Consider the following 12,027-nt stretch of genomic DNA (forward strand, 5'->3'; position numbering starts at 1 on the left):
TCAGTGGAGAAGAAATGCTGCTCAGTGCTTAGTGAGGGCAGCAGTAGATTAAGCTGTTCAATTTACAGTAAATCTCAGACTGGCTCATATTACAGATCCTGGATGATTCCTCCTCACTTACTTCCAGCGGTGCCATTTAAGAGGCTGTGGGGGAATTGGTAGTTAAATTCCTTGGGAATAAGCTGCTCTCCTGCATGAATTCTAGATTGTAGAGGTCTGTTACTCAGCTATATCAAAGGAGTTAAGTCCTGTCTATCAATCAAGCAGTCAACCAACAAGCATATATTTAGTAGCTGCTTAAATGCAGGGCACTGTTAGGGTCTGGGAACACAAAGGGGGATTGGTTATAATCCTTGCTTTAGAGGCTTACAATTTGATTAAAAATTATACACACACACACAATAACATTTGTACACATTATACACACATGTAAGGTATTAAGGGGAGAAATTTAAAAAATGGGGAGATCATTGTGAGCTGAAATGCCTGGAGAAGACTTCCTGAGGGTGTGAGGGGATGAAATCTAACCGTAATATAGAGGCTAACTGATATATTGAGGCTTGAGTGAACCCTGATGGATAAAAATACAGTCATATATAGTTATTCTTGGTTATTTTAGGAAAAAAAAAATACCCTGTACCTCTGAGTATCACACCTTTAATCGCTAAGACTCACCATGGTGTTTATGTTTATTTGCTCTGAAGGGGAAAGAACCAACATTTATTAGCCATCTTCTCTTTACCAGGCACAATGATATCTGCTTTATAGATGCTTTCCTCACTTAGTTTTCCTACAGCCTGGAGCCTATTTCTACATGGGAAAACGGAGGCTCCAAGAAGCCAAATCACTGGCCGCAGGCCTCATGGTCTGTGCCTGAGCCCTCTGCATCATTTCCACACAGTAAGTAGCTTACTGATTATTAAGATAGTCAAGGGAGTGGAAAAATTCAACATCGATGCCAGTTCTAAACAAATATTTGAATGCTGGTTATTGGATGAGTACATTGGCCACAATGACAAAGATGGTTTAAAGAGAAATAAGGGAAAACTGACAGCAGAAAATGAAATAAAATAAAAAACCATTGCTGGGATATCCTTTTGGGACACGAATGTCAAAATGTATCAAGTGCCACGTGTTGTATGTGTGTGTATAAAGGCTATATTCTTCCACATCCGTGCACTTTGTACATTTTAAGCACATACTAATAGGACTGATATGGTCATTGTGTGATATTTTAGAAATCTGTTGCAAAATAATGGAACAGTTCTACTCAGACTCTCAAGATGACATGTTCTATAGTTAAAATATTGCTTTGGAAAAAACAAAATAGAGGCCTGCCACCTAAAATAATGATCCAAAAACAAGGGACAACATGGAGACTTACAACCAGGCAGAATATTATCTTAGAGGGATGGTTCTCAAATTTTCCCCTGTGGGTCATGGTCTGGCCTGGGTCATCTAATTCCCCCCAGTGTTAATGAGTCTTTGTCCCTTCGCATTCTTGGCCACCCAACCTCTGCAGGCTTGCATGAGTGGGTCAACAGAGGTGCCTGCATGCTTACTCCCAGGGCACGGCAGGACAGCGGGCTGGGGAATATGATGATGCTGTTTGTGCAGACTTACTTGGCCCTGTGACCATTAGCTATTCTTCTTGATGAATTTCCAGAAGAATTCTTTACAGTAAAGCCCCATTCCCTTATGATGCCTGGCTTGAAACATCTCAAGATCTTTGTAGGTTTTACTGTTGATTCATAAGCTGTCAGGTTTGTCACAGCCTGGTTTATAATAGTAGCAGCAATTGGGAACAGCGTAAGTGCCAGATATAATACACCGATTAAGAAATGATGAACAGTACAAACAACTCATGACATTTGGTGCTGCCATTAAAAGCGGTACCATTTTATGCTCTCTTGGTTGAAATAAAAGATGTCAACGATAGATGTTTTTAGTGAAGAGGGGAGGTTATCAGACAAAGTAAGATTATAAAAAAATACCATAATTATTTCTGGGTAGTGGATGATTTGTTTCCCCTTTTTCATTATTAGGTTTTCCGAATTTTCTTCCATGAACTTTAAAAAAAAAACAACCTTTTAATTAACAGTATGTTTAAAAGTGACGACAGAAATGGCAGGGTGGAGAGATATACGCGCTCTCAGAGAGATTTACACAGTACAACACAGTACAGCCAACGAAGAGTCACGTGCCCTGGAAGGAACAGCGCCACCTAGAGGAGACTTCGGGTCGGGGCCGGGTTTGAGAGGCACTTGGAGTCCCTTGGGGAGCCCTCCCGCGTTTTAATAAAGCAGAAAGGAAAGCAGCGTGCCCTACTATGTGACAGCAGTGGGATAAATGGTGTTGTTCTTCTGGAATTTTATTTGTGTCTATCTGCCAGAAGTGAATGTTCTGTTGCTAAGAAAGCGTCAAGTCTTTAAACGCTGCCGATGATCTTACAGATTGCCTACTGTTAGTTCTGCTGGTCTTTTCCTCTCTTCTCACCAGTCACTGCGTGTGTGAGTTTACTGAGTGAGTCACTTCCTCTTTTTTTTTTTTTTTTTTGGAGAAAGAACTGCCCCTCAATCCTGACGGATTTAATCTGTTCGTTTGTCCCTGTTCCCCACTTATTAGTTCTAATTTCTTCCTTTTTGTGATGGTGTCATCAAATTCATAATTTATTTTTTTTCAGTGTCCCACAAATGGTATTTCTCATTCCCTCCCGGTCTCTCCTTACCTTCCTCCCTCCAGTCCTCCCTTCCTTTCCCTAGTGTTAGCAAAGCAAGAATATCCAACTTCACGCAAATCTTCCCATCCTCTATCTCTGGGAAGTTCTGATTAGGGCTTGGATGGTCTCTTTTTTCAATGATTCCTCTTTATATTTTTTGGTATTCCAGATCTGGCCATTCTGTGCTTTGTGAAAATGATAGTTAATAGACATTTCGCGGGATATAGAGGTTGGGTGGGGAGAATTCAGGCCCCAGGTTAGCCAGGGAAGCTCTGGGCTCCTGAAAGGGGACAGGGCTCCTTTGCCTGGTCACCCCATCTGCAGCATCATGGGTTGGAGCACGCTTTCCCGCCACCCAATACGACTACTGCTGAGACCGTACTGTGAGCCCCACATCACAGTCCTGATCTTGAGCTTTGGGTCACCACTTCCCACAGTGGACTCTGCGCGGGCCTGCTCAGATGCCACGGTCTGGTTCTGCCTCCCTGGTACTGTGGGAAAAGGCTGATGGCGACTCCAGCCACATCCTGGAGGGTTGACGCAGCTTCTGGGAGCCTCTTGCCTTTCTAGCAGCCTCCGGTTGGCACCCCAATGTTTGATTGGCCTGGAGACAAAAAAGGCTAGTTCTCTTTTCTCGGGTAAGTTAGGCATCCGGGGTTTCCTTGTTTGGCTTTTTCCCTCTGCCCTTTTCTGCTAGACACTGCCTGTGCCACAGTCTCCAGCTGGTTCTCTGTTGCTAGGGAGCCTGACCGGCCACTATCCACCAGGAGAAATTTGAGCTCAGGGTAATCAAGGTGCTGTGTAAATCAAAGAGCAGAGTAAGGATACAAAGGGTAGTTTTATCTGTCTTTGTTAATAATGATATAATAATTCCTTCCACTGCTAATTTCATTTTATTTTAACTTATAGAAATTAAACATTTTTAATTGTATTGTTTTTATTGAGGTAGACAACATTGCATGCAGCTGTACACCTCTTCACATGTGTGTTAACACACCACACCCACCACAGAGGCAGCCACAATCCTCCACCGTTATGCACTGGGCCCTACTGTTAATTTTAGTCAATAAGCTTCTTCCTTCCAAGGTGGTGGAGGATCTCTGGCCAGGTGGGCAGTAGTGGGGTGCAAATTTCAGGGTGCAGGGCTGAGAAGCTGGAATCCCACAAGGTGGGAGCCAGCTGGTGAGAGTCAGCAGCCATTCGCCTGGGGATGTTCTGCCCCTGAGCCCCAGCTCTCCACACAAACTAGAAAGAGTTGGGAAAGGTGTTTCCTGCTTTGACTGTAAAGCAGCCCTGATATTGAAAGCACATGGCCAGTTATGTCAGAGCATCTAAAGCATGGCACTTCTGCTTGACAAAGAATTGCTCTGCAGCACAACCTAATAGCACGCCTGTGGAGAAACACCTCCCATGCCAGGGCCAAAAAGCAAGTGAGCCAAATGTGGTCCTCAAGGCCACAGGGTGGAGGGAAAGACAAATGGACGACAAAGCCAAGGAATGGGGGAAGCCAGGCGGAAGGAAGAGCTGGTGCCTGGCCGCTGGGCCCACAGCTTGCTTTTCTCAGCATCCGTTCTGTGGGGGCAGAGAGTCTGGGACACTCTGAAAGTGTAGGACCAAAGGAGAGATAGAGGAGGATGTCACGGGAACCCAGAGAGGGGATTATGTGTCGTTACTTTCATTGTTTCTTTATTTTTTCCAACAAACGGATGGCTCTGTCATTTTCTGGGGCTGTAGTGAGCACACAAAGGCAACCAGACACATCAAACCATTTGGACTCCAGGCAATACTAAGGGGTAGGTGTGGCGATGGCTTGCCATTTTTTAATTTGAACCCTATCCTAGGTAGGGATTCTTTATCATCGCAGGAGGCCTTCACCATGTGAGAAGTAGGAGATGCTCTCTTCCACTTCCTTGCAAGCAGATCTGAAGACGTGGTCCTGATTCTTCTTTGAGGAGTAGCCAGAGTGAGGGAGAGGGAAGAAACGTTTCTTCCCAACCCGGTGCTTGGTGCTCTCTGAGGTTGAGTTTTCCACCATAAGCATCTAAAGTTGGATATTTAGGCTTTCTGGTGATTTCAGGAACTACTCAAAAGACTCCTTCCCAGATAGCCTGAGTCAAGGAGTCAGGTGTTCTAGCCATTGATCCATCTTGAGTTCATAAGCAAGAATTCCTTTCTTGCTTAAATCAGCCATAATTAGTGTCTTGTGCAGGCAGATGGGAGCACCTACTATGTGCCAGCTGCTGGGAGAGCAAAGTAAACCAAAGTTCCTGTGTTTGGAAGATAAACAGGGGTGTGGGCAAGTGTGTGGAATCAGGAAGCACAAAAATTCTGAACTAGTGATAACTCATGTTGGATTCAGTTTGGGGGGAAGGACAAGAGCCAGAGAGGGCAATGGACATTCAGAAAGAAAGAGATGAAGGGCAGAACTTCAGCACATTTTTCATAAAATGGGCCAGAAATGAGTCACAGGACACTGCTGAAACCAGCTTGGTCTTAAAAGGCCAGTGCTGGGCCAAGGGTTATGGGGGCCAGAGATCATGGAGCACAGCCCATCCATCCTGAGGCTTAGATCTCTCCCTGCTCTTCCATGAAAATGGAGAAGCAAGAGCCATCCACAACAGCTGTATTTATTTATGTCCCTAAACGTCCCCAGATTCTCTTATTTCTTCCATTCTATGTTTGAGGTCCTATGGCTTACAGTCTATAGTCCAGCCTGCTGTAGTTTGTATTCTCTTGTATAAATTAAATAGAATTCTATTTTAGGGAGGTGGGCTGGGAAGATAGATCAGTGTTCTAATTCCATTTGATTCATGAACAATCTCTTCCAGGCCAGGCTCCTCACATGCTATCTTTAATCTTTCAAGCACCTCTTCCCCTCCCTCCGGGAGGTAGTGTGATGTCAGTTTTACAGGTGAGGTCTGATGACTTGGCCCACAATTGGAGAGATGAATGGTAACAACAAATGTGAATCCAGATGAGTCTGACTCAAATCTCACCTGCTTTCCATGACATACACCCCTGGTGCCTCCTTCCCAGATAGCCTGAGTCAAGGAGTCAGGTGTTCTAGCCATTGATCCATCTTGAGTTCATAGCTCACAGCTTTCAGGTGTGCTGAGCTAGGTAGTGAGCTATTACATGGCTATGAACGGCTTCGTTGTGAGGAAAGATAGCAATAGTGAAATGTCACCCTGACTTCATTTTTTAAAGTCCTTTGATTGAGACACTGGCTTGTAAGACCTCTTCTGGAAGAGATCTGCTTTCTCTAAATACTGATCAGAATGAAGATATCCTTGTTCTTTTATCTTGTTTGGTGGGAGAATGTTGCTGTCAATTGGGGGTCAAGGGCAGGGCTGTGGGTCTCAAATCTGCTTAACCCACGTAGCGGGGATGTGAGCAAGTTATGTGAGGAACTGTTAGTATCAACAGGAATGAATGATTAACATATTGAGCACCTACTGTGTACTGGTACTGTGCAATGTATATCTTCAGTCCTCTGTACAAACCTATGAGGTCCACTTTCAACAGAAGGGAACAAACTTGGGGAGATTCAGCAACTATTTAGCATCACACAGACAGGTGTCTGATGTTCAAGCCCAGACTGTCCTGCTTCCAAATCCTGAATCTATAGATTCCTCTGATATTAATCACTGCTATACAGTCCAGCTCTACTTACGAAGAATTCCTTCAAGTCATTTCCATTTATTTAATAATCATTTACCAGTGTCCATTTATAAAGGGCAATAGGCTCCAGGCATGACGTGCTTCATGGTGGAGGAGAAAAAAACAAAGTAACCACACAGATAAAATTTAGGAAAGTATATCACAGAGGGACCTAACGAAACAGATCAGGGAAGACTTTCGGGAAGCAGTCGCAATGGAGTAGATACCAGGGGATGAATCTACATTGTTAGCTAGAAGGATGGGAAGGGAAATGGAGGGAGAAAATTACTGGCACCATGAGGGGGCATGTACAAAGGCCCTGAGGCAAGGGAAAGAACTTTTAGTCCATGGCCACTTGACACTGCTGGCCTGTGGGATAAATTTAGCTTCTAAATGTTTATTTTGGCTTCCATAGTGAACTGGAAAAGTTTGAGCCTCCAAAGGAAATGTTGCATAAATATTCGACTTCAGCCACTTCTTGAACAATTTTAATATCTGGTGGTTCTTGGTCCTCTGGGCTTCCTGGCCACAAGAGGAAGCCCCAGGTACCCCCTGTTTGTGGGGGGTGTCGATGAGCACACTCTCCATTTCCTTGGCCTTCCTACTCCTCCCAAACACTGAAGTGAGTCAGTAACCTCTCTCTCATCATGTTCATATTCTTGCTTTTCACAGAGAGGGGAATTCTTCTTCTGTATTCCCATTTTGATCAGAAGTGAAAAACAGGCCAAGAGAACCATGTGCTTTTTCTTGAACTCAGCGAATGCTGCTCAAGTACCATATTGTTTGGTGCCTTTGGGCATGCAAACCCCCCCCTGCTTCTTCTTTGGAGAAAACAGAATAAAGGCAAATTCCCACTATTTAAGGGCCTAAAATATGTTGACTTCCTCTTCCCACTCCCAAGTTCAAGTGGTCAGGGAGAACGGGGTGTGCTTTATACACTGTGACCCCTGCCACCATGGTAGACAGTGAGCTGAATATACAATTATTTTTAGCCAAAGATATATTTTTTTTTAATGCTGGTTCTGTGCTCCTAAATGTAGGACTGCACCTGTTTTTAATTGCTACTCAATTTATTAAGCATTTCTACTATATTAAGCAAAATAGATCATCAGATAGCCCCTGCCCTCGTGCACACATGTTACTCATTTCTTCCTTCATCAGATAAATTAATCTTGCCATCTCCAAACCACCGCTCCTTCTGTATTAGCAAGACAGCAAAAATTAATTTTGAACTTTTCCTAAACATTTATAAACATGTCAAATAAGGCAGACATTCTCCGATACGGTGTAAATGTCCTGGGCTGAGGAACAAGAAAGCACTTTATTTTACACATGAAGATGTTCCCCAAAGACAGAGTAAATCATGTCACATCTTCAGAGAACTAGAGAAACTTGCGGGGTTGGGTGGGTTGAGGGGAAGGAACTTGAGCTGAATCATTTGGCCAAGCCGAGAATTTGTGATGTGCAAAATTCCTCATTAATAGATCGTCTGTGCAAGAATGAGGTATTCTATTCAGACTAGTAAAGTACATCTGCATCATGTCAATGTGAAATGACACCTAAAATGTCAGTTTCCTTATATTCAACTAAAACTCACTTTTATTTGTGTGTGCCCTTTGCTTCCGGTTTGTAGTTTTTACTTTGCTTGCTCTCTTTCTCTCCTTTCCATGTATTGTCCGCACAACTAATCCCTGCTACAAATCAAATCTTCGATTTAAACTCAACCAGCAGAGGGTACTATTTGAGCACATAAGTGGACTTCATATCTTTGTCTTATCCATCCAAAAAGAACAACATCTGAATAGCCAGGGAGGCTATTCAGTAGGCAAGGTGCTGGCAAGATACATAGGAATCAATGATCATGTTTCAGCATCCTTCTGCAGGAAATTCCCTTTGTTCTCTCTTGCTCACAAAGAAAATTGCATGCAAAATGTCCTGTAGTTTTTGGTGCTAAACATCCATGAAGATAGATGAAGAGGAGGTGGGGTGGGGGTTGGGGTGGGATGGAATAGAGTGGAATCTACTTCTAAAATTACAAAGCACTTGTATTCCTTTTATGTTTATAGTTTGAATCAAGATACCAGGTCCCATGTTCTCAGCTTGCTGGTAAATGGTCATGAGTAATTTCTGCAATAGCAAATGACTTCAAAAAATAATCGGGGCTCTCCCTACACATGTAAATCAATGAGCACAGATGTCTCCAAATGGAGGGAATCTTTGGAGGTGCTTTCTTTACATCTTGTTGGGTTTGGGGCACTCAAGAGTTGGTGACTATTGAAAGACTGTGAGCATCTCCCCACTGGGAAATCATATTGTGCACTAAATATAATTAAATATATGTCAGAGTACTTTGTCACTTAATTTTAACATAAACTTGAGCAATTTGTATACCCTGGTAGATTACACATTTGTGTGTACATTTGGGTTTCTAGGTGAATCATTTAAAAAGTTTTGTCAAAGTGTATGTACATTGCAGAACATAACAACAAATTACATGGAGACAGTCTGGAAAGCAAGAACTGCCTGTCCCATTCCTTCTAACCCTCATTCTCAGATGTGGCATTTTTTGGTTACTTAGCTTTATATTTCTAAACAATTTTCTTATATTGCTGATTCTTGCATTATTAGTTTTAGATAGTACATGTTTTCCATCCTTGTAGATACAGTGTAACTCGATTAAGTCATTCAATATCTGTTGCTAGTCACATCTCTGTTTTAGATCTTTATTGCTTACCCATCTAACTTTAGTTAAAATTAGTTAAAATATTTTTTCTGTTTAGCAATGTGAAGTAGAATGCTTGCTCCTTTAGCAATAGATAAGTTATTTATTCCAATTTTTCTGTTCTTTTCTCCCACTTCTCTCTCTCTCTCTCCATTTTTTTGTGATCTGGACTTCTACAATGTGAAGATAGTTAACATTTGTCTTTTATTCTCTACTCATCAATTCTGCCATCCTTGTCTGTAGCTTGATTCTAAAATTGTAAGCCACTAAAATCAGTAAGTGGTATTTACATGAGGACTCAATATTGTGATTATAGTGTCATGTAATGTCATGTAATATATTACCATATTTCTTATAGCAGTTTTTAATTTTTCTGAATTTTTAGTTTTTTTTCTTGTATTATCTTCTGTCTTTGTTCTCATCTTTTTGTCCATTCAGAGATTTTTTTTTTAAATTTCCAGAAGCCTCTTTCTTCTAAAGCTCTTCATCTTGCTGCTGTTGTCTACAATTGTTCTTTTCACCTGCTACACAGATATCACCTTGTGTTACTTTGCTTTGTAAAATCCTTGTTTCTAGAGTTCAAGTCTCTCATTTTCTTTTTTGTTTACTTTCTGCTGCAGTGCAAGCTCAATAAAATCTTCTTTAATAAAGTCTTTTTATTAGCTTTATGATTTATTTTCATGCATACAGAACTGGGGTACAAGCCAGAGGTGCAGGGGCAGTGAGGGGATTCACCAGAGAGAGTGGGGAGCAGAACAGGCAGATAGACAAAGTCCACTGCTGAGGGGAGCGGCAGGCGAGACAGGAGAGGTCTGCTGTGCCGTGTGGGTCACCTCCGGGACCTGGCATCTAACTCGCACTGAAGTGGCTGCTGCCAGCTTGCAGTTCTGAGTCCCAGCCTGTTGTGCCACCAGGGAAGGCCCCAGAGTGCTTTCTTAATTTCAGTTTGTTTTCTATAGTATCCATTCTTATGCGATGGATGCAGTATACTCTTACCTCTTCCTGTGGAGATTAGAATTTCTATCAAAACTTCTGTTTTTCATTCTACTTATTTCAAATTTTGGAAGTAGTGTCTTGTTTATCTTGGTTAGAGTCTTCACATTAGGGACTTTTTCAAATATATGGGGGTCTTTGGTTTTCTATTTACATTTTAGGGTGAGGTGAAGTGAATGCCATTTTTCAGGTTTTGAATTACATTGTGGTGGAATCAGCTATTCAACAAACAGAATCTTGATTGATTATTTCAGGCTATGTCTCATTTGCACACCTCTGGCATCTCAATTTTTAGAATTCTGAGAAGCGTGGTGATTCTTCCAGGTAGTTATCTCTCTATATTACTACACTCCCATGTCCCCTTTATTTCACTCCTAACTAACATTTTCCATTTTTAGTTTATTTTACCTCTTAGCATGTATCTGTCTATTTGTAATTTTCCAAAAATTTGTGGAAATATCTTCTTAGCTAATGACCACTTTCTATTTTTACCTTATCAGTTTATACTTACTTGTGTTCCTTTACTGGTATTTTAATGGGTTTCTAGATAGAAGAGTATAGAAGTATATATACAAAATTTGCCAGCTCTACCTGGAAGTTCATGATAGTTTTTAAATGTCCTTTATATGATCTGAAATCTCCAGATGCATATTCATTATTTACCTGTAACCCATATCATTTATGAACTTGTATTTTCAATGGGCATATTTAAGACATCTTTTAGCAAGTGTCATTTCTCTCATTTCAGTATCTGAAGGTATAATAACAAGTTAAACAAATATTTGTTCTTTAAATAGCAGTGTGAAATAGATATTACAGGAGTTTTCTGAGAGAGGTGATGAATAAGTTTAAGATTGTCAGGCTAGTTATAATGGGAAATAATTTGGAAGTTTGTCAAAAGATTAAAAGTAGATCTACCATGTGAACTAGCCACTCTATTCCTAGGTATTACTTAATACAAAATATTGAGAATACAAGACACCTATTTGAAAGGAAATTAAAAACAACAACAACAACAACTTACTATGTTCATTGCAGCATTATTCATAATAGCCAAACTATGGGATTTACCTAGGTGTCCAAAAACAGATGAGTGGATCAGGTAAATACACACAATGGAATATAGCTCAGCTATTAAGAAAAAGATAAACTCTTGCCATTTGTGACGACATGTATGGAGCCGGAGGGGATTGTACTAAGTAAAATCAGTTAGAGAGACAAATACCAGATGGTGTCACTTATATGTGGAATAAAAAGAAACCAGACAAAAGATCAGATAAAGCTAAACCAAAAAACAAACCCTAGAAATCTTAGCATACTGGAGGGGATGAGGCCAGGACCGTGTAGGGAGGGAGCACAATGGATTATGGTATGTGTGATGTGGAAGTAACATGCCTATATCTTTAAAACATGAACAGAGTAAACCAATGCTATTTCAATAAAAAAGAAAAAAAAATTAGTGGGTTGGTGAGTGCTGCCTTGGTAGTTAGATCCAAACTTTTCAAAGCTTTTTTATCCCCTAAGAAATCCTATGCTACTTAAATATTAAAACAACAGCATAAATCAGTAACCTGTTTACAGAATCAATTCCTTTGTTCACTAGGCTTCATGTTGAAAGCTTTGGTTTTAGTCTTTGGTTGTACTTTTAAAATGAATATTTAAAATGAATATTTAAAACTAGCCCTTAATATTTGGTCAGAACATCGTATACCTAAGCTGGCTTCTCAGTGATCTCAATCCACACCTTCCTTCCATTTCTCCATTTCTTCTTGTTGCATAAAGGTAAAGCTGTTGTTTCAGAACATGGGGGATGGGCTCAGGTAGACTCAGGCAATTCTTTCTTTCTTTCTTTTTTAAATAATAGTTTATTTTTACATCATTTTGTGCATTTTTCCATCTCAGTTGTAATCCCCTTGGGCTTCCCATCACCAAA

This window comes from Condylura cristata, unplaced genomic scaffold (assembly GCF_000260355.1).
Source record: "Condylura cristata isolate star-nosed mole 26May11 unplaced genomic scaffold, ConCri1.0 scaffold00004, whole genome shotgun sequence".
NCBI lineage: Eukaryota > Metazoa > Chordata > Mammalia > Eulipotyphla > Talpidae > Condylura > Condylura cristata.